Genomic DNA, 21052 nt, shown 5'->3' with positions numbered 1-21052 from the left:
ACCCATTTTCCACAAGCAAATTAAGAAACATAAGTGGTAAGTAACATGCTATCTTCAGTCTAAATGTATGGGCGAACTGATTTAATTAAGTAGCTAGTTATTTTTTTATTTTTTAAATTCGCCTAGTGGGGAGTGGAGTCCAGCTGGGTCCATTCGGCACTGTGGCCACTGATTGGCCTATTGTACCTGCCCCTGATCATTATGATGATGGAGAATTTGGTGGAATGAAGATTGGCAGGGGAAACTGAAGTACTCAGAGAAAATCTACCCCAGTGTCACTTTGTCCACCACTGAGATGCTGCAAGCTGGTTCAGGTCAAGTGGCTAGTAAATATAAATAGTATTTGTGGAACTGTTCATACACCCAACCCTTATACCTCTGAGAGGTTGGTAAACATCTAACAGACAACATTACTTCATAAAGCAGAAGGTTGTTACCTTCAAGCTATAATGCTGTATGCTATCTTATATGGTTTGACTTGGGGATTAGGAATGTAAGAAGAGAACAAGATACTGAATATAATATTCTGACCTATAAAAACCAATGCAAAATTTCAGTAAGACCTGAAGGAAGATGACATTTGGGACACAGTGATATGGACAAACCTAGCTTATGAAAGGGTACAATGGGAGGCTCCTTTAAACATACTGATGATCCGTTTGATTCCATGACTTCAAGAGCATGACACTGCTCGCGCCATGCGCTTTGAATTATTTGAAAGCGATGGCAGTAGATGGCTCTGTAAGAATATCTACGCTGGGCAGAGAAAATAATGTACAAACGTGTTAGAAAGAAGAAGAAGAAGTCCTTACTCTATGGCCTCTATGGTATAGGGGAGCGATTTTATTGGCTGATATGTTGGGTGTGGCACTGCTGAAAATGGCCGCATTAAGAATGATGATCATGTGAGTCGTTTCTTTCAAATCGAACAATCCAAAGATTAAAGTGTGTTCATAATAAGAATAATAATCTTCAAAAGTTTCTAATAAGATTTTAGCAGGTAAGGAAGAAGTTATATTAGTTAGTTATATTTTTAGGCAGCGAAAGTGCAGAGTTTAACTTTGCTATCGCAGTAGCACGTTACTAGTGATCTGAAAAGATACGTAGTAAAAGTTGTAATATAATTATACTATATATACATTCCACGTTCTGTGTAACATTTTGACAGTACCAGTGATGAGTCCAGGCCATATAAACTATTTGCATTGTGTAAGCCTTCTTCAGTAATCATCTTTTGTTGATAGCTCTGGGGAGAAGAGAATGTCAGNGCGGTTCGTTATGTTGGTCATCGTCAATGTCAGACTGAGCATGGAGCATCTGGAATATGATGTCATCTAGATTCTTCGAAGCCTAGCAATATTTTGAAAACCATGATATAGCCCGGGTTCGATCCCAGGTCAGGTGGTATTTGTGGTGGACAATGTGGCATTGGGACAGGTTTTTTCCAAGTGCTTCTGTTCCCCCCACCCCACACGTTCCTTAATCATCATGTCATTGAAGGTATAAAGCCTCAACACTGACAGTGGCAATAATTAACTTAAGTAAAATAAAATGGGGGCCCACGGTAGCATAGTTGGTTGAGGCACTGTGCTACAAGCCGGGAGGTCGCGGGATCGAATCCCGACGAGGTGAATTTTTTTAAATTACCAGCTGCACTAGGGCCCTGGGGTCGACTCAGTCTCTAACAGAAATGAGTGCCATGAATATTCTTGGGGGTAAAGGGCGGCTGGCATGTAGGGCTGACAAACTTGGTGCCATCTATGAGCCGATAGTCTGGAATATTTGGGAATCTCAACATCTAACAACCCTGTCGGCCTCCACGGCCTGTTACAGGGATACCTTTACTTTTTTTTTTACCTGAAATAAAATACATTTTGAAGGATTATGCTGATTTGATCTTTAGGGTCAAAGAGTAAGCCATGCAAGCAGAGTGGAGCCTATGGCATTACATCCCAGAAGGTAGCACCTCTTAATAGTCACTGCTGTGAGAACATAGAATCTCACATGGAGTCTGTGAGATTTGCCTTCCCATGCTCAGTATTGACCCCAGACCAGGGGAGATCATCCGTAAAGTTACTTGTACTGGAAGATGGGATGCAGATAATGATAATTTATGTGGAAATTCAGAATGAGAGGTAAATACTAAAGTTTGTTGGAATGACAGTATATCGTTACTTAACACACTTCTGTCTTTAATGCATTAAAGATGTGAAGTGATATATCAGTTCAACAGGATGCTGAAACAGTGTCATGATATCAGGCTGAGGAAGCAGTGCATGGGATGTTGGAGAGTTCATATTTCCTTGTAGGATGTTTGGGAGAACTTTGTTACGCTTTCTGTGATGTCAGAGGTGAGAGATAGCACTGTACCTGGACACAGGACACTCTTCTTCTCCAGTAAACAGCACTTTGACTTTGAACGAACAGTGAGCAACACGTTTCTGTTCCCTGTTATTGCACAGGAACTAACAGGAGTCTGTGTATTAAGGTTAGTGTCTTTTGAAGAGCTTCATTATTTTTAGTAAATGATAAAGGCCCAAAGAGAACAATGTAACTTCATATTATATAAGAGAAACTCAAATAATTTAAAGAACTGAAGCGTTTTTCAAAAGAGAATCCACGTGATTGGGAACTTCATGCAGGTAGCTCAGGGCACAATCCCAAGTAGGTCACTAGGATTAACCAGGGCTCCACAATGAGAGGCCAAGCAGGCAGAGAGCAGCTTATCCTGGGTCTTAGAATGACAAGTCATGGTTATTCTTCTAGACCGAGGAAGCATATCTGCACATCAGCAGTATGGCCTCAGTTATACAGTAGCAGACTTTTCATGGTAAGGATCTGAGCAGGACAGTTGAGCTGGGTTGGACTCGTAGCAGGGCTGTACTTGATTCATTGCAATGTGCACCGATGTGATGGCTCATGTATCCTGTTTGTTAACAGGCCTGGGAAGCCATCACTGGTGAGACATGTTACGCTGTCATATTGCGGTAGCACCAGAGAGATCAGAAGACTGGAGACTTCCCGACAGTTCATATTCCTTGTAGGATCTCTCAGTATAGCACTCTTGAAATGGTAAAGCTTAGCGACATTTGGGAGGAGCTTCCTGACACTTTTACGTGTGTAGTGTGAGAGACAGAATGTCTGTAATCTTTACCATTTTGATATGGCGCTGTACCCAGACCTCTGACATCCATAAGGAGCCCTTCTTGTCTGACAGAGCAACCAGAATGTTTCCCGATTTCCAGTTATCACTCAGGAAGTTGGTTCCAGCCCTGAAGGATGTTGAGTTTCTGAGTTAGCAAGGAGCATGCAGTGTCTTCGTCTCTGTCTCCGCCTGTCCACCGTCTGCAAGGAGAGGCATACTGAAGGTATGTGTCATGTTCATCTTCTGGTAGTATTGGGCACATAGCAATGCCAGGTGGGGTTCACAGCCAGGGGAGTCCGGGACAACATGCCAAGTGTGTGTGTATGTCAGCAGTGCTTGCTTGGGATATTCCTAGGGCAGAGGTTCCCAAACTTTTATATGTTATGCGTGCCTTAAAGCTGTTCATAAATTTCAGTCCCCCCATGAACAAGTGTAGACAGATTTGACTTAATATATAGATCACTCATTCAGTGATGGAGCTGAGCCCTTCTTGAAAGCTGCTAATTGTACAGCTACTCAACAATTTCACACAATTTTATGGAACCCAAAGGTTTATTACTGTGTTCACAAAAGCCCTCTACTGCTCCCTATCCTGAGCCAGATCCATTCAATCTATCCTCTCTCTCTCTCTCTCTCTCTAAGATCCATTATAATGTTGTGTCCAACCACCTATGCCTTGGTCTTTCCAGTGGTCTCTTTCCATCTAGCTTTCCCACCAATATCCTGTATGTATTCCTCTTCTCTCCCATATACTACATGCCCTCCCCATCCCATTCTCCTTGACTTGATCATTCTAATAATACTAATAAAACGAGTTTTCAACTGAAATGGAGGTTTTCGTTATCTTCTATTTCTTGATAATTATTGAAGCTAGGGACTCCAATTAAAAATCAATTTGTTCCTCATGATATTGGACTACAATTCATATCATTACAAGTTTTTACTCAACTGTGTACAAAATATAATTTTTTTTTTTTTAAATGGTCGAGCGCCCTGCCTGGATGACTTCACATGGAATGACCCAGAAGACAAAAAGACAAAAGACTGAATGGTAGCAGCATTACCCAAGTTCAATCTCCTCTTAATTTCCTTCTGAATTGGGTTTTGATTTGATATCATCGTTCCCAAATATCTGAACTGTGCCACATTTCAAAACATCTGTTACCTATCTTTATGTCATGATTTCGCCCTGCAGTTTGGTGACGAGACAGCAACTTATACTTAGTTTTCTCTGTGTTTACTTCTAGACCAACCTCCTTACTTGCCTTTGTGTTTTTTTCTTTATGGTATCTACATTTACCACCCAGTAGATTCACATCGCAGTACCGTTTTGGAAGAGACTGTGGACCTGTCGTCTGACAGATAACCGATGATGAATGAGATTCACATCATCAGCATAGACCAACAGCTGATTTGTCCCATTTAATTTCAGTCCCACCTTGTTTTCCTGGACCTTCCTAATAACATATTCTAAAGCAAAGTTGTAAAGCAGTGGTGATAAAGCATATCCCTGTTAGACCATTCTGGATAAGAAAATTATCAAGACAAATATGTAGGATATTGTGAAAGGAAGGAGATTGTTCTAAGCTTTCCTGCTGAGGTGAGGGACCTCCTGCCCACTTGCCACCCAAAATTCCATGTACAATTTGTAGGAAACCAAACTTTTAGAGGGCTGAAATCTAATGTCAGTATAGTATTCTTCTTCAAGAAAAGAGTCGTAATTCTTGGGGGAATCAGCATGGAATGCATCCATGATCCATTTGTATTTATCACTTACCGCTTCTGGAAAATACTTAGAAAACCTGGACTGCAGATTAAATAATCCTTGATTGTTTTCCTTCTAGTTTTCTGACCCACAACCTGAACTTTGTCAGTCACTGTGATGATGTTGGTATTGTTCCCATGGATACTTGCATCAGTGTATTGAACTTCTCAAAAATATCACTGAAGTACACTAACTTAAGCACAAAAAGCTCAGGATGTACTACATTTTCCTCTTGGAAGTTGGAAATACGAGCCACAGCGTTTTCTGTTGACAGCCAACGGGAAATATAGTAAAACAGAAGCAACTGATACTGTGCTCCAATTTCCTCACACAATTCTGCAGAAAGTCTTTATCACTGTATCCATCACTTCACTCGGTTCTGGGCATAATTCCTTCACGGCCAGTGATTCATGATGTATCGTGCAGTGTGTCCACATAGCCTCCGCTGCTGATCATTTAATCAAGTCCTGCGGTCCTTTGTTATTTCCCGCCATTACGCAAGCTGCATCCATGCATACATCAACACAGTCTGACCACTTTATGCATTTTTCTGTCCTGAAGTCCTCAGCAGTTTTGAAGAGTTCTTGTGCTGTTGCTCTTCTTTTTATAGGTTTGCAGAAAAGCATGTCTTTGTTAATTGTTATACCTTCAACATATCTCATGTAAGCTGTCAGTTGACCAGTAGCACTCCAATCAGTCAGTCTGCATTGAAAAATGTTTGTTTCTCACCTCAATGAGCTGTTCCAAGTCTTCCGATATATGAGCAATCTGTTGAGAGACTATGTTATTTGTGAGGGGTACATTATGAGGCTGCTGAGCACATTTTTCACCGAACTATGTTTGTACCATGTCCGTCGCAGCAAGGAGTATCACAGTTTCATCCTTAAAAACAGTGGAGTGAGTTGCTTTAGCAGTAAATTTGCTAGGCCTCCTCACAGAGCCACAAGGTGAGTCCCTAACAGTACGTATGCAGACTTGTATTGTCGTTTACTTCCTAAAACTGCCAATGGCTCTCAACCTTTGTTAGACCGCAGCCTGGTAAATTCTTTTTTTCTCTTAAGTTGAGTGCCCAGTATGGGGCCACGACCTGGTGGTTGAGAAACACTGCTCTGTGAGTTTGAATTCTGTAGTATTGTATGACAACTAAACTCTCCACCAAACCATGTTTTTCATGCAAACAAATGCAACCCCCCCCCCCCAAAGCAAAATTGTGCCTCATCAGGGTTGCATGGCCAACACTTTGAGAACCCCTGGCATGGGGAAAGGGGCAAGTGCTGAAGTCAGGGTGGGAAAGCTTGTTTGATGGCAGAGGAATTGGGACCGAGGTTATAATTGTTACTGTATGTTGGCAGTCCTGGCGTGGCATCAGTGGAGGAAGCTGATCCTAACGATGGCCGATGTGAAGTTCCAGGGCGAGAAAATACCATGCAGTACCTGAGGCTCCGTCCACCTCTTGTGCTAAAGGTAATGTGTTGCATCAGATACCTCTTGCTTTTCTTATGAATAGTTGGAAACTTCCTGGAGATTNCCCCAAAGCAAAATTGTGCCTCATCAGGGTTGCATGGCCAACACTTTGAGAACCCCTGGCATGGGGAAAGGGGCAAGTGCTGAAGTCAGGGTGGGAAAGCTTGTTTGATGGCAGAGGAATTGGGACCGAGGTTATAATTGTTACTGTATGTTGGCAGTCCTGGCGTGGCATCAGTGGAGGAAGCTGATCCTAACGATGGCCGATGTGAAGTTCCAGGGCGAGAAAATACCATGCAGTACCTGAGGCTCCGTCCACCTCTTGTGCTAAAGGTAATGTGTTGCATCAGATACCTCTTGCTTTTCTTATGAATAGTTGGAAACTTCCTGGAGATTGTACAAACTCAGGGCATTGCTTGAGGTGGGCAGAGGGCTGGATGTCACCTGTCCAGGTGACTGAAAAATAGATTAACAAAAAGAGTAAGGCAATTTAGTGGTATAGAAAAGTAAACAAGAAAGAAATTGATGTAAATTATAACCAAATTAGTGGGGTATCCAGTCAGTTTGTGACCATATCTGAATGATGTCACCAAAACCGCAGTGTTCAGGAGTCCAGGTTATTGCTGTTCTTGTAGACAGAGGTCTAAGCCCTCTGCAGAGTTTGATGGGATTTGAAGGGCCAGATTTTATATTTATTTAAGTAGCTCACACATGCAAATTGTAAATATTTTTACATTTTTAGATTGAGTTGAGAGAAAAGTAACTATCTTGATTCAAAATCTTGTTTTATCTCTCTGTTCAGGAGGAAAATGCCATAACCCCAGAATGCTTTTAATGCAATGGTTTATTTTTAATTGAAAATTTATCTGATATCAAAAGGGTGAAGTGCTGCGAAAAATGTCTGAAGTTATAAATTTGTGTTGATAGTGATGACAGTGGATTAATACAGAAAATTCTTGATTTGAAAATTTCTTCAAATTCTCTCATATGCCTGCTCTGTGTTCTTATGATATGTGCTCCGTCTACCCTGAGATGAGGGTTGTCATCAGTTGGTGATGCAAGACAGTTATATCATCATTCGAAAGTTACTGGATTCTGCTTTCAGCATACTTATACATAGGATGATCAATGAATAAAGAATTTCAAAGGTGTGGAAAGAAGTGGTCATGCCCTGATTTGATATGCTATCATGGCATTTGTCTGGAGCAACCAAGGAAAACCATGAAAATCCTGTCAAAATAGCTGCTGTCCAAGCCAAGCTTACTGCCCTCTTTGAGCCAATTGTCTAGGTAATGTGACCCTCAACGTCTCGTAATCCTATGGGCCTTCACGGCCTCTTACAGGGATAGCTTTACTTTACTTTTTTAGATGCACCTCTACCTTGGGAACCAGTGGTCCGAGTCAGGATAGCTCAGTCCATATAGTGACTGGCGATGGGCTGGATGGCTGGGGTTCGATTCCTGCCTGATATCAAAAAGGGTGGAGCTGTACCTCCACTCTCCAGATGCCTTCATGGCATAGTGCTTATTTAATTAAGCACAGGGACAGCTTTACCTTTTACTATTTTGGAGATCAGTGGACTTCAACACTATACTAAAGGAAATCTTAAATAGAGGCAATTTAACATGGAGGTTATAGACCTGAAGTCCTTGCAATTGAATGTTAAATGAAGGGAAACCTTAAATCAAGGAACATCAAATGGGGGCTCACACAGAGGCACCAGTGAAAAGACTGCTGTCCCAGCAAAGAAAGGACGCCATGATACTGGACCAAGGAGGTAGCGGCAGTTCAGTCCTTGTAGGGTGTTGTGCCTGGCAGTCATCAGATATCCTTTGACTTAGACTGAGAGTGACAAACAGTGTTCCTGGTCATTGTACAGGAAGTGCTGGGAGTCTGTGCACTGCAGGTTCGCTTAGCAAGGGGTGGAGTCCAAGTGGGTCCACTTGCCACAGCAGCCACTGACTGGCCTATTATAGCCTGCCCTGGGTGATTATGATGATGGGGAATTTGGTGGAATGAAGATTGGCAGGGGAAAGCCACCCCAGCACCACTTTGTCCACCACAAATCCCACTTGACCAGACCCGGGATCGAACCTGGGCTGCTGCGGTGGGAAGCCAGTGACTAACCGCTTGAGCTATGGCGCAGCCTACACTGCAGGTTAGTGCTGAACTCACCATCTTGAATTAGAAAGGTCATGGGTTCGATTCTGATGAGGTCATCCTTTCAGCCACACTGTTGTCCTGGGGAGTAAAGGGCAGCTGACACGTAAGGCTGACAACCTCACCGCCATCTGTGAGCCGATTGTTTAGAAAATGGGGGAGCCTCAACAGCCAGTTACAGGGATAGCTTTACCTTCACAGGTTAAGGCACTTAAAGAAAATGAGACATTATGACCAGTTATAATATGAAGTGGGAGGCACTTTGCTACAAGCTGGAAGGTAGCAGGTTCAAGTCCTGATGAAGTCATTGTATTTTTCAATTGACCCAATCCTTCCAGCAACACTATGGCCCTGGGGTCAACTCACCTTCTAACAGAAATGAGTACCAGGAATTTTCCGGCAGGAGAGCAACTGGTGCATAAGGCCAACAGCGTGACTGCCATCTGAGTTGAATGTCTGGAAAATGTGGGAGCCTTGACATCTCGCAACCCTGTTGGCCTTCACGGCCTGTTACAGGGATAGCTTTACCTTCTATAATATGAAGTGTATTCTGTATACTTGTTACTGTGTGTTGGCAGTGCTGGAATGGCATCAGTGAAGAATGTTGAGTTTCTGGGCAAGAAAGGATGATACAGCATCATCTTCAGCAGTGCACCATCTACAAGGAGCCCCTGTACTGAAAGGTGTGTGTTATGTTTCTGTTACAGTGCATTATGAGCATGACGAGTCCAGTACTGCTGGAGTCTGAGGATGTTATTCAGGACTTCATATGCAGATGGTAAAGGGAGGGAAGTTGCTATGTGTGGGGGTAGGCATTTTAAGTAGCACAGGATTCAGGGCCGGGGCAGAGTTCTAAGTAGGAAGGGTTTCTGGTGCAGCTGCCCAATTATTTTACTAAAGGTTATGGTGTCCCTGTGCTTAGTTAAGCACAATGCCATGAAAGTGTATGGGGGAGCAGAGGTGTAGCTCTGTTGAGTGAGTGGTCACCTACATGCTTTGGGTAGTTTACCCCCTGGAACCCATTGGATAGAAGCCGATCATAGTTACTGTGCGGTCTCAGGCATGAAAAGTCTTTGAATGCTGTGGTTGTGGATTAAAATCCCACTTAAGCCATGGATGTCTGTGCATAGGTACAGGCCTTGTGATGGGCTGATCCCCTGTGCAAGGAGTCCTACTGACTGTATTACTAGGAAACTGAAAAGTGGCCAAGGCCAAAAAGTCTAGACCCATTTGGATAGGAGGCTGGGAATCAAACCCAAAGTGTCTAGCCTTTTGCTACTGTGACTCCACTATTTAGTTGAGGGTCAAGGCAACCAGGGGTGCTGTGTCTTAAGATCTTTTGAGGACAAGGAAGGAGAGAGTGGTCCAAGTAGTTTTCATAAATGTGTGCATGGCTCGTTTCTTTAATTGGTTATGTAATGTCAGGTTTTGTCTTGATAGTTGCAGTGATTTTGTGATTGAACCTTTTGAACAGGTAAAATTGCCCCTGTGCTTAACTAAGCACTATGCCATGAAGGTGTATGGGGGAGTGGATGTACTCTTATACATCCACATTTGTCACCTCAGCATTAGCTGGAGGTGAGTGGTGTGGGGAGCCACGTGGAGTGCACGTCTGGAATTTGTTTTGATGGGCTGCTCTGGGAACAAGCAGGAAGAAGAATGCAGTTGGCTCCCCACTATGAGAGGGGAATTTACTACGTGTGCAAAATATGAAGGGGTTTCAACAGTCCTAAAGCATAGGTCTCTGCTAGCATAGTGGTCAGCATGCTGGCCTAGAGATCTGGAGGTTCCAGGTTCAAACCCAACCACACTGAATAGTAAAAGAATTTTTTTTTTTTGTAAATGAAATTATTAAACTTTGAGAGTCTCTTTAGAACTGATTATGCTGCTGTATGATTTATTACTATTTTCCTTTACAGATGACCACAAGGGGCTTCTGGGATAGTGCAGTGTCTGGATGTGGAATTCTGTAACAGCAGGTAAATAGAGTTTATATAGCATTTTATGTCATGTATGTTTGTTTATTTCATAGAGGATGATGAAAACTAATGAGTCTCTTTGGTTTTTGCTTTGCAGGGAGGATGATGAGAGGCACCAGGGTCTATGCAATGGGGAGATGTGTGGGGTCCCACCAAATTTTATTTTCTACGAGATAGTGCGCAACAAGGACTTCAACATTTTCCAGCAACACATGCAAGTGAGCCTCCAACATTACAACTTTTCATGTTTCTCACAAACACATGAACCACTGCTCCTACACTTTGTGTTCACATGCAACTCTTGCTTTTTCCACTTACACATAATACCATCACAACAATGTGTTCACTGATTTCAATCAAATGCAATTCTCATCAATTATTGTGGAGCAGCAACGTGATGAATGGAGAGGAGCTTTCCTGGTGTGTGTTGTTGGAAAATGTTGAAGTTCCTGCTGCGCACTATCTCGTAGAAAACAAAATTTGGTGGGGACCCCACACATGTCCTCCCCAGTGCGAAGCCATCCACGAGCATCCTTGTGTTCTCTCCAACCTGTGGACAAACAAAACAAAATTAGAACTGTATACTCCACACAGCAACTTACTGCCTCCCCTTTAAGTTACTTGCACCTGGTACAAGTAACTTAAAGAGGGGGCAGTAAGTTGCTGTGAAACATGAAATGCTGTAAGAAAATTTTTGAAATAAAAACACACTATATGATGAACAAAACAAATTGTTACTAATTTTGACAATGATAAAGCCCTTATTATAGTCCACTGATGAAGTAACATGCTTGCTATCCCCCCCCCAAAAAAAATAAAATGCAAAATATTTTGAATTTCACTCTGGAAACATAACAACAACTAACAGCATTAAACCATGGTGGCCAATATATTACTGTCATAGACAACTTGTGGGGAAGAGGGAGACATCAGGCTCCATTGCTTTACCCTGACCACACAAGCCTACTGTAGGGAACTGGAGAATGGCTCCCCTGTGCCTCCACTTCAAGTAAGGCAAGATGCATTTTGAACAATCTACTGGCTACATATCCACACAGTTATTCGCAATTTCTACCTGAATACCTGCCAGTGCCTCAGATTGTCAACATTTCTCTACAACTGCTGCCTAAAAAAAGACTACAAAGTGTCACAACCCAGAAAACCACTATCTTAATTCACCAGTTCTGCTATTACCTTCCCTGTGCCCATAATTTATACGGACATTAAATGGAATATCTTACATAAACCACATAAAAATGCTCTATTCTTGTAACCCTCCACATGCAAACTCAGATCTCTGGAATATGTTTCTTCCATATGTTCATAAATCAAATACTCATTGATAAATCTCCCTAAATAAATTACAATGGTATCCTAACAATAATACTAGAAATAATCTGCTACTGTACAGCTAATGACAGTATGCCCTGTAATTGCAACCACTGCCATAACTGAACTCTACACTACACTATGGGGACATAATTCAACAATAATATTTTTTGCTCTCAATGACTTGCTACGTTTAGTTTTCAGCTGATACAAGGGGTGGACAAAATAATGGAAACTTTAAGCAATTGAAGAACAGAATTTGTGTTGTAACAATGAATGTTCTTCCATTTGTTTACACGTTGTAGTGATTGTATTCAAAGAGGGCAGATCATTGGCACACATTTGGCTGGAGCACCCATGACAAAAACTGACATATTATTAGGTGTATCGAAAGTGACAGTGGCCAGAAATCACAATATTACTGCAGCACAGGTGACAGCAGAAACGAATATTCATCTTGCAGACCCTGTACCCACAAAAACTGTCTTGAACTGAGCGTTGCAAGTAATGCTCTGATGAGTGAACGATGGTATCACGGCCATAAAACCTGGACATCAGACAAATGGAAATGCACACGACATGGTCAGATGAATCGTCTTTCATGCTGTTCCTTACGTCAGGAAAAGTTTATCTTTGGAGAACACCAAAAGAAACCTACAATCTGGAATGTCTGGTTCCAACAGTGAAACACAGGGCATATTGTGGTATAATATTCTGTTGGTCTCATAATTAACCTTCATGGCCAAATTACTGTAATCAGGTGCATGATCCAGACATTTCCGAACACTGATGAAGTTTGCCAAGATGACAATGCCCCCATTCAAAAAGATGAAACTGTTCAGAAGAGAATGACAGTGAATTTCAGCATCTTCCCTGGCCAGCACAATCATCAGATTTGAACATCACTGAATCACTATGGTCAGTTTGGAACAAATTCCCACCCCCAACATCTCTAATGCAACTGAAGATGTTCTTTCAAGAAGAATGGTTTAAAATTCCACCAGAAACTGTTTAAAACTTGTACAAGTCCATTTGAAGGATTATGGCTGAAATGAAGACAAAAGGTGGTCCAACACCATCATAATAAAGACATGTGTATAGCATCTATAGTGTTTCCATTATTTTGTCCAGTCCCTGTATGTATCTCATGTAAACAGTATGCAGTGAAATTTTATGTTCAGTTTCTACAGAAACAAACTATAATGTATCAGAACTTCCTATATATTACAGCATAATGTAACTGGCAAACATATATATATCTGCAACATAGTCTGGCATTTGCCTGTTTTGTTGACAGATGCATATGAATTCTGAACCAAAAATAATCTGGTGTGCTTGTAAAATGTTAACTGATTTCCCATCCGTGTTTTAAACCACCCACTAACAAGTTACAGCTTTCCCTCCACCCTGCTTATACATTTAGTTCTAAAAATGGTCACTCGTCAGCATATAGTACACTATGAACCTTATCACTGCCAAGTAAGTTATGAAGTCAAAACATTTGCTATATCACAACATTTTCCTTTCAGAAAGTTGCATCATTAAAAACTTGTAAGAAAGAACCATTAATGAGCTTCCACTGTATTACCTTCATTTTGTAGACCGTATAAGTGTCCTGCACACATCAAATTTGATCCAGGCTGTTGTTACGCGCTCGCTCGCTTGCTCTGCACCAAACTGTGAACAAACAAACCACGATATACAGAATCCGCAATGTTTCGCAGCAACTGACTGCCTCCTCCTTCAAAACTGGATACATGTTACTCAAGATGGGGGGGGGGGGACAGTAGTACATTAAACACCTCCCCGTAATGTCACAGTATTTTCTAGCAGCAGCAAAAGTATGTAGGGGCCATGGAGGTGAAACTGCAGCAGTAGCAGTATGGATGTCATCCCTGCTAAGAATCAAACCCACAGCCAGTTGCTTCATGAACTCAGCTGTTTGTGTCAAAACAAAATACTGAGGTAAACTGATTTATGTTTCTGTTCACACATCACGTCTCCTATCTTCACATAAATGAAGTGGGCAAGGTTATCACCTGAAACTGGACATCAATTTTCTTGTGTATACAAATAATAATGGTTACTGCAAACCTTAGACAGGACATTCTTTTTCAGGTTAGTATGACTAACACATATTCACGCCCTATCATCTATCCTGACACGAGTTCTTGCAACTATGATCTTAGCCCTAAGGGAATGGAAATCACATGGTACAAGAAGTATCATAAACAAGAATAATAAGCATTTTGAATATTTTACGTGAATTGTTACGTGTATCATTTCACACTTGCTACGCTCTCTACTGACTCACCTCCACAGAATATCACGGTTATGAACATGTGGAGCCATACATTCACTCCCCCCTACACCTTAATGACTTGGTACTTCAGGGATAATTATACTCTCTGTGGATGACTGAAAACTGCTTGTAAAATGGGCCTGCTTCATAATGTTCCTACTCAGAACAGCCTACAGAGTGACTGAAAAGTCACGATATCAAAAGCTTAAACACAACTGACACGCCCGGTAGCCCACTTCAAACTGTTTGGTATTGCATATATTTGTATAAATGTTTTCAAGGCTATATTTTTGCACAACTTACATCAACTTGGTTCAGCTGAATGGAAATGGCATAAGACAAAAGAAAGGCTGCTTCTTCTGAAAAGGAATTACTGGCAGAGCTATGTGCCCATGCTTTTAGTCAGAGCAATCACAGCAATATTGATAACGATTCTGTAGGTGGGAGCAGTCATGCACAATAAAAAGAATGACATTACCCCTAATTTACAGACTTGAATACATATTACCAGGTAAGTTAAGGTAAACTTAGCGCTGTACCTAATGAATGAGGCACTAAACCATGACGACATGGGGTAATGGAGATAAAGCTGCATGCATTCTTAAACTCAGCACCAGATGAAAGTGAGCAGAGAGCTTCTAGCTCCTGCCACTTCACCTCTGGAGAAACACCCCCCAGTACCCACTGTGTAGGAGGATGGATGGGCCCAAGACTTTGTGTAGAGGCTCCAGAGAAGGAGGAGAATTTTGCTCATGTCTGAAAGAAACCACAATTCCTCACAGCCCAGAATTTCTGAAATTGTGGTCAGTCTTTACTGGAAATGGCTTTTTCTAACCGCTGTGCGAAAGCCTAACTGTATCAATATCAGAATAAAGTTTATACCTTCCCCCAAAACAATGAAATCATCAGACATCAATATTTCAAATTATTTTCCCTGTACAACCATTCTTAAAAATCGCAATTTTTAACTGAACAAATTTGGTACTTATTACACTTCAGCAACAATGAAGCCATAAAGATTCCATGTACAGGCTCTCCAATACACCCTTTTCACTGGAAAATTTCAACCAGTGTACAAGCTAAATCAGTGGCTCTCCCTACATGAACCTACAATCCTATTTTACCAATGTGATCCCCACCCTACCAAAAAAAGTTACAAAATATAATCAAACTTAGCAAGGACAAGAACAGTCTGAAAAAGAGCTACCTTTTGTTACCAATATACCACATTTAGGGAATAGCCACATCATAAAAGAAAATGATTCACTTTTACAAGTATGTCACACAGAAACCAGTGCAAGAAAAATTAATAAATAACAGAGTAAGATAGCATGGACATAAGTGTGAATGAGGATACAATCCCAAAAATACCTTGGAAGTGATATTAAAAAGAAAATACCCACAAGGAAAGGGGAGCTGGGATAGGGTTGCCGGTATAGCAACTGGTTATGGGCCAGACAACCGAGGGGTTGGAGCTCAAGAATGTTCTCCACATCGCCCAGACAGGCTCTTGGGCCCACCCATTCTCTTATCCAATGGGTATCGGGGGTAAAGCGGCTGGGACATGAAGCTGACTACTCACCTCCAAATAGCACCGAGGTCAAGAAAATGTGGATCTATACATCCACTACCACATGTCTTCATGGCATTGTGCTTAATTAGTTAAGCACATGGACAACTTTACCTCTTTTTTACCCACAAGGAAGATGTGAGACAGGAGAGACCTGACTGCCAGGCAGCCCACATAAAAGTGGAAACACTAAAGAAGCAGGCAGTCAGACGTTCGTAATTTCTCATGAAAACCACTCACTCAGTTTCTTTAATACACAATTTGGGGGGGGGGGAAGTATGAATTATCTGACAATTCTCCAAGTGAATGGTTTTTCTCGCACTAATAACGGGTTATTAAGAAATTAAAAACTACCAATTCTAACTTTTTTTTTTGCTTACTGTTAAGGTTCTTTCTCTTTATAGATGCTGTAACTGATAACAAACAGGAAAAGTAATACTGATGAAATTCAGAACTCATGCAAAATGTCACTTATTAAAGATTACAGCTGAGAATGACTGGCAGCAAAGAGAAAATGTGAATACCGGCTGTGTTTCAACCACAGTCACACTAAATAGGAATTTCACCGTTATCTAGTGCCAAGGTTAAGTATGTGTGTATCTTAACATCCTACATGATCCAGACAACATATCTCAAAGAAAGGGCCCACACAGAAGCTCATGTGTTCAGGGGCAGCCACACCTGGATCCAGCTGTGAAGGCTCACCAGTACTGGACACGGCAACTTATCGACGCCTCCAATGAACTCATGTCAACAGACAGTACCATTCACAAGATGGTCCCAGCACTTTCACTTATATTGAACTACCTTACACACAGCGACAACTCGGGGGTGGGTGTAGGTTAGCATAGTTGGTTGAGGCACTATGCTACAAACCGGAAGGTCATGGGTTCGAGTCCCCAATGAAGTGGATATTTTTTAAATTTACTTAATTCTTCCAGCTGCACTATGACCCTGGGGTTGACTCAGCCTCTAACAGAAATGAGTACCAGGAATTTTCCTGGAGGTAAAGGGCAGCCGGTGTGTAAGGCTCATAAGCTTACTGCCATCTGTGAGCCCACTGTCTAGAAAATGTGGAAGCCTCAACCTCTCACAACCCTACAGACCTCCACAGCCTGTTACAGGAATAAATTTATCTTTATAACTCTCAGGGAGGAGGGATGGTATAGTTTCAAAAGGTCTTCTTGCACAGTTACGCAAGATTCCGTAAGTTTTCCATGGTTCCTCCCAGGTACTTCCATTTATCTGCAGTCCACTTAGAGTTACTGATACCTAAGCTCTGCATGTTTCTCCTCAGTCAGTCCAGCATCGCTGCAGCTGTTTCAAGTCAGGGCTTCCTATGCTATACACCATTTCCAGGTAAGGCTTTGTTTTAGAAGTCCAAACACACGGCTGATAAGCACATAATGTTAAAATATCCTGTAAGTTTCTGGCGTACAACATATTTCCACCTTACAAGTTCACACTGTCATGAACTTTTTAAGCAAATTTATCCTTTAATACATTTCAAGATATGTTTATTCTCCAAACCACGTTTCAAGCCCAGATGCCTTATGTAATGAACCAAATCATTTAAGCATATTACCCCAGTAACAGAATCCACAGTGGTGTATATTAACTGATTAGGGCCAGGACATTTATTTCTGCCTCTTTAGGTTTCAGGCTAAAAAATGGTAAAAATAGGTGAAGTTGACCCTGGGCTTAATTAGTTAAGCACTACGCCATGAAGATGTATAGGGGAATGGATGCATAGAGCCACATTTTCTTGACCTCAGCACCAGTTGGAGGTGAGTGGTCAGCTTCACATCCCGGCCGCTTTAACCCCGGAAAGAGCCTCTGGTACCTTCTGTACAGGAGGTTGGGTGGACCCCAGAGCCGGTCTGGACGACTGGAGAAGAGGTAATTGTTACTCCAAACCCTTAGTCATCCAGCCCGCAGCCAGTCACTATAATGAATGCGCTATCCCGGCTCCTTTTAGGTTTCAGGTTACCAGATTTAAGGTTGAAATTATCAGTTTCAACCGGACATCCAATCTCTTTAAAGCCACAAAACAGTTCCAGCAATTTCACTGACTGAGTCTAAATGTACATCCTGCACACTGATTAAATAATGTTTTGTGCACATACTACTGTTTTCCCCTCTTTTTACATAGGTAATTCATAAATTGAATATTAACTCCCATTACTTCACATGTAAGTGTCATGGAACTTACAAACATAGGTTGTCTGTTACAACGAAAATGAAGCTTGTTTTAAGTGAAAGACAAATACAAATTAACATGCTTCATTGTAATGAAAATCTGTAAAATGGAAGATACCTTATTGTGATGAATAAAACGTGAATTCATTGATGACAGTTTCTGGGTTCATTATGACTTTCTCTCACATATCTTCTCAATTAACAAAGCCAAAAGGGACGGATATTATATGCAGATTTGCAAAATGTTTTGAAGTTGCAAAGGTATATTCATGCTTCAAGACGTTAGGAACTATGGCTCTATATGTTTCTTCACAGGCGCACCTATTTCCTGAACCAGAACACACCTTTAAATCAGCTTCTGACGTGATGCCCATGCAATCCTTACAGAGAGCGTATGGGGGATAAGCTCTCTTAACGCTCCTCACTCTGCTTGCAATTAGGTACTTTCATTGTCACCAGCAGCCCACATGTTCAGATGACCTTAAAAAAAGGGAGAAATAGAAGGCAGGGAGGGTGTTGTACAATGTGCCGAAAGGTAACTACTTGATTCACTTATGCTGTCACACTGGGCTTGAAGACACCATTCTGGAACTGTCAACAGAAGGTAACAATTACCTCATAATCAATATGCAGCAATGGGGTGGCTTCTTCAGTGGTGTTAGGTGAACAGGCCCCTCCTGGATCACGTGCAAGTGGTGGGCTTCCTGGATGGTCCTTGTTGCATCAAAGTCAATGAGGCTCCTCATCTGGAACTGCAACGTCTTCTCTGCCGCCATCCCATGACTGCACAAAAAATAGTAACAATTATATAAATCTTGTAAATTGTAATTCCATGAAGAGAGTTTCACACTATTTGTCCTATGTATCAGACAACACGTAACATACAGCAATTTAGTGCAAGACTAAATATTATTATAAGTTGTCCCTGTACTTAATTAATAAAGCATTATGCCTTGAAGACATATGGGGGAGTGGAGGTACAGCTCCATCATTCATGATCTCAGCTTCACACCCTGGGAAAGAGCCCTCAGTACCCGCTGGATAGGAGGGATGAGCACCAGAGATAGTTGTTATGGAGAAGAGAAAAATTTTGCCTCTGCCAAGAATCAAACCCTGGCCATCCAGCCCCTCACAATACCAACTGAGCTATCCTGACTCTGAAATTACATTCATATGCAAATAAAATAACCTAAAAGTAGGCACAGCATTCCAACTGGCCCAACATAATTATGCTGAACACCAGCCTGATGCACACAATCACTATGGAACTGGGTGTACTGCAAACTCAAGCTTCATGGCTGTCAATGCATGTGGTACCACACACTCAAGCTTTATCCGAAAACATAATTTCATAAAATAAGTTTTCTGTGCTAATTAAATGTATAAATATGGGTATTCCCCTCTATGGGGTTACACAGTAGCATAGTAGGTTGAGGCACTATGCTACAAGCTGGAAGGTCACTGGATTTTTCAATTCACCTAACCTTTGCAGCCACTAACTGAAATGAGTACCAGGAATCTTCCTGGAGGTAAAGCGTGGCTGGCGTGTACGGCTGACAACCTCACCACTATCTCTGAGCTGACTGTCTAGAAAAAATTTGGGAGCCTCAATGTCTCACAACCCTATGGGCCTTCATGGCCTGTCACAGCGATAGTTTTACCTTTTCACCCTATCCCCCTTCCCCAATCGTTGCCAGGCAATGGCTCGGTAAACACATTCCTGTGCCAACAAAGAATTGTTGGAGGCGTCATTTTCTATATAGTTCGTGTCATATCAAAGGAAAGTAGGCAATTAGTTCTTCCAGAACTTCTTGTATTCTAAGTTCATTTTAAACAATATGAACTATGTAAGTAACTTCATTCAGAAGTTCTCTTCAAGAACTAATGGTCACTTGGCTGGGCAAGAAATCCCCTACCCTTTGTGGAACCCAAAGGTTCATCAATGTGTTCAAAAGAACTTGCCACTAGACCACATCCTGTGCCAGCCAATTCCAGCCTATACCTCCACACTGACTTCATTAAGATCCATATTAATAGTATCCTCCCTTCTATGCCTAGGTCTCAACAAGCAGATTGGTGCAGTGGTAATGCTCTACATTTGTATATGGAAGATCCTTGTTTTGAAATGTTGCCGGCACAACGGCTAGCCTTACTGCAGTTCTTTGTGGTTTCCCTCAGTTGCTCCAGGCAAGTGTTAGGATACTGTCTCGATCAGAAAATAGCTGATTTCTTCCAAATACTTTCAAATTCATTCACCATTCTGCCATTAGATGCTATACAATCTAAATCCTGACAATGCCATAAAATAACAAACACAAGACCTGCCTCCCTGAAGCATCTCTGAAAAATTCTTTTAAGCATTTCTTACCTCTCTCATTTGTCCTACATGTCCAATCCATCTACTCATACTTGGTGTTACTACAAAAATATATGATGAATACAGATTAAGTTCCTTATTATACCACTTTCTCATTCATTTCATTACTTGCTGTTATGTCCATATATTTTTCCCTCCACCATTCTCATTTATTCTCCCTCTCTACACGAACAAAAAAAACATTTATAAATTTTGTACTCATATTCTGTACAATCTGAAGTTTTCTTTAACTGCATATTTTGAACACATGTTTATAGAAGTGCTCAAAGAATGTGCTACCTCTTAATGGCTAAAATATTACTAAAAATACATAACCAATACAGTACCACAAGCATCATGTGCGGAGTAACGCCCTATTCCGTACTTTGCCCCAAATACTATTTACACGATAAAACGTTATTTTCATTTCTTCCTTGTATCAGACTTCTCCCATACGTCTTCATGGCGTAATAAGTTAAGCACAGGGACAAATTTACCTTACCTTACCAGACTAATATTACAATAACTTAACGCTTCTGGACATTATCATACACGTGCAAATTCCTAAACATTACCAGCAGAAAAGATACTTAATTCTTACCTGCATCATGTTATAATTTCACTATTCACAAACGTATTGCTGGTTTTTTAAACCACATGTCTCCACTTTCTTATTTTCAGTCAAGAAAAAAGATTAAACCGATACAAATTTCCACATTACCTCACCCTCATAATGGCTACCTTAACTGACTTCTTTTCATAGCAATCAGGGAACATACGCGC

The 21052-nt window shown here is 41.4% G+C and overlaps 2 long non-coding RNA genes across 9 annotated transcripts; one reads left to right on the top strand and one right to left on the bottom strand.

Moving 5' to 3' along the window:
• Positions 1 to 863: 863 nt before the first annotated feature.
• On the top strand, positions 864 to 10699 carry LOC111873807. 8 transcript variants are annotated; one of them, XR_002844442.2, is made up of 6 exons: positions 864 to 1000; positions 2941 to 3368; positions 6263 to 6374; positions 9113 to 9217; positions 10454 to 10513; positions 10611 to 10699. It is a non-coding gene; the product is annotated as an uncharacterized LOC111873807 (long non-coding RNA). The 8 variants fall into 8 exon arrangements; XR_002844440.2 differs by having other exon boundaries at positions 2310 to 3368; XR_002844437.2 differs by having other exon boundaries at positions 1904 to 3368.
• On the bottom strand, positions 10654 to 21052 carry LOC111873808. The gene is made up of 4 exons (XR_002844443.2): positions 20871 to 21052; positions 18529 to 18696; positions 13431 to 13519; positions 10654 to 11063 (listed from the first exon to the last, which is right to left on the bottom strand). It is a non-coding gene; the product is annotated as an uncharacterized LOC111873808 (long non-coding RNA).

The sequence above is a fragment of the Cryptotermes secundus genome, unplaced genomic scaffold, assembly GCF_002891405.2.
Source record: "Cryptotermes secundus unplaced genomic scaffold, Csec_1.0 scaffold215, whole genome shotgun sequence".
NCBI classification, from domain to species: Eukaryota; Metazoa; Arthropoda; class Insecta; order Blattodea; family Kalotermitidae; genus Cryptotermes; species Cryptotermes secundus.
The sequence above is the reverse complement of the archived record's forward strand: the minus strand, read 5'-3'. Positions and strand labels throughout refer to the sequence as shown.